The 2,780-nt window shown below is 37.6% G+C and overlaps 2 long non-coding RNA genes across 2 annotated transcripts; both read left to right on the top strand.

The window, feature by feature from the left end:
- Positions 1-309: 309 nt before the first annotated feature.
- LOC110919795 lies at positions 310-1,829 on the top strand. The gene is made up of 5 exons (XR_004884447.1): positions 310-520; positions 780-834; positions 1,082-1,172; positions 1,250-1,546; positions 1,643-1,829. It is a non-coding gene; the product is annotated as an uncharacterized LOC110919795 (long non-coding RNA).
- A 319-nt stretch (positions 1,830-2,148) lies between these two features.
- On the top strand, positions 2,149-2,780 carry LOC110917452. Its single transcript, XR_002580576.2, has 3 exons — positions 2,149-2,509; positions 2,618-2,664; positions 2,744-2,780. It is a non-coding gene; the product is annotated as an uncharacterized LOC110917452 (long non-coding RNA).

Raw genomic sequence — 2,780 nt, 5'->3', positions numbered from 1 at the left:
TTAAGACGCCTACAGAGTCATTCTCGGAATCATATTTTCCCAACAGTTCTCAAGAAACCCAAGCGTTTTGATTGTCCCCAATTCAAGCCAATCTAATTGATAATCATTGAAATTGATGGCACTATCATTCTCGGTAGCTAAATGTGATGGAAGATGTTCTTAAACAACACAGTAATCAACAACTTGATTTGGATTCCCCGTAGAGCAGAGGAAGCTGGTATGTACGAGCGGCGGCTAGGGTTTTGCCATATTTTAGGTGGAATGGGGTCAGAGCAGGATCTCCATCCCGATTGGGGTCAAACCGATTCGAATTCTGGCTCTGCTATGCTAACTCTATTGGCTACATGCGATGTTATTGGATCGACAGGTATTATTTTATTGTGTTTTCTCGCAGAGTGCTTCAGGAGGAGGAGTGCTGGATTGACTTAACTCAAATACAAGGAAGATGAGCAAGAAGAACCCACTTGTATACTTGGACGTGTCTATAGATGGAGATCCTATTGAAAGAATGGTTTTTGAGGTGCTCTTTTTGTGCCATTACCAGCTTTTATTAATATTATTTGTTTTTTAGATGTTGCCGTGACCGGTTATTTATTTTTTAATGGGTTTTCAGGTGTTTCTTGTGCCCTGAATGACAATTTTTTTTGTTTCTTTTTTCAGTTTGCATGATGTATATATACTTCTGATCTGTCATTTACATAGTAATGCTATAAATGCCAACTTATTACTGTTAAGGCATTGCAATGGCTATAAACTTATTTTTCTGTATGGTTTTGCAGCTCTTCTCAGGTACTGTTCCTAAAACTGCTGAGAATTTTCGGGCACTTTGTACTGGTAAAATATTTACACCATGTCTTGGTACTCGTGTTTTGAAACTTTTGTGACATTTCTGATCTATTATCATTATATAATCTTGAACATATATGATTTGGTCAACTATATTTTTTTTAGTTCATTGATGAATATACAGTATAAAATTTGAAGGTCAGGTTTATAAGGCCTTTGTTATTATTAAGTTTGGCGGGTTTTGGGACTGTTTATTTCATCAACTTATAGTAATGCATGCTTAATTAAATTTCAGGAGAAAAGGGGAATGGTCAGAAGAAAACTGGAAGACCCTGCACTACAAGGGATCCTTTTTCCATCACATAATTAAAGGATCTTTGGCTCAGGTGTGTTTTTTATCAGTTATATTAATATATTATACGGTTTTATTATTTTCTACTTAGTGAATAACAAACATGAATAGGCATATGTCTATTGGTGTTATGTCAAACGGCTTGCGAAGTAGACAGCAACCAAGACTTGGAATCCCAGAAAGAAGTGTCATTCGTAAGGCTGGAAGCATATATCTTCATAAACATGGAGAAGTTGACGGGTCAAAAGTACGCGTGCAGGTCGATATTGAAGAAAAAACTTGTGACGCAACCAACTCCTGGGGATTATGTAATGCTTGCTTATCACCATTGATGTGGGGATTAACAACCAAAAACTATTGCTTGATGAGTTTTATATTGGTCTCAAACACAAGAATGCCACTCGAAAGGTACATCAAGACTACTCGCACTAAATTAGGGTCCTAGAAGTTGTCCAGATTTAGTATTATCTTAATCATGCCTATTCTTTTCTATCATTTATGTAGGAATATTATGACTTACTTGAAGAGTTATGTCTGCAGTCAAGCAAAGCTATGGTCAAAAAGTGTTTGTGCAGTGTCTCTTAAAACTTAGATTTACCCAATAGCTCATAAATGTACCTATCAGCCAAATATAAAACCACTCAGTTGGCGTTCAGTGATGATATTTATATTGTTGATTGATGATTTTCTATTCAAACTCAACAACTTTCATGTAGTTAGATAACCTCAATTTTACTCTACATAACTAGGCATTAGGCATGGTGTCGGGCCGGGCGGGTTTGAGATGCGGGTCAGAATGGGTAGTTCAAAACAGGTTGGTTCAGTAAGGGTTACTTTTGTTCGGATCGGGCTTGAGCGCTTAACCCAACGCTCGACTTGTGCGGTTCTGGGCTACGCTTGCACCGGGGTGCGACATTGGATTTGTTCAAAAGGTCTTATCTTCTTCCATCTCAATTTATTCATTGATATGCGCAGAAAGAAACACACAGTTTCCCCCGGTTTGAAAAATAATACCAACCCGTGCTGACCCATTTGAAATATAACACCGACCCATTGTGACCCATTTCATTAGAAAGGGTTGTCTCCATCAACCCACACTGGCCCGTTTCAATTTATGCCACCTTCTAAATAGTTTTATTCAATAATATATATTTATTTTTGTAATGATATACTCTGTGGCCCCACCCGACCAGACCTGACTAACTTTAGTAAATTTTTGTGAAGATTGTACCAAAGTTTTGATTTCTTGGAAGCTTTTGATTAATAACCAAGATGCAATTTGAGTTTTGTATCGGTGAGTTCGTCACCTGGAAGTGGAGACACAACAGTCATCGAGGCAAGCGGCGTCCGAGGTGTCGAGCTAGACCTTAGGTCCGTACCAGTTTGCTTTTGAACAATTTTTCACATGCAAGATTGCCTTTTCTTAACTGTAATATCATGCGTTAATCCATTGTTATTGCTGCTGATAATATTCTGTAGGCAAGAGATCAAAGAGGCATTTGAGTTGTTTGATACTGATGGGTCTGGTATGTTGTTTATTCATTATTGTATACTGTTTTAGTTAAAGTTATTAAAGTTGAGTGCTTTAATCTGTTTAAAATGTAGGTACCATTGATGCCAAGGAGTTGAATGTTGCTATCAG

This window comes from Helianthus annuus, chromosome 16, assembly GCF_002127325.2.
Source record: "Helianthus annuus cultivar XRQ/B chromosome 16, HanXRQr2.0-SUNRISE, whole genome shotgun sequence".
NCBI lineage: Eukaryota > Viridiplantae > Streptophyta > Magnoliopsida > Asterales > Asteraceae > Helianthus > Helianthus annuus.
Note: the sequence above shows the minus strand (reverse complement) of the source record. Positions and strands in the feature narration are given on the sequence as shown.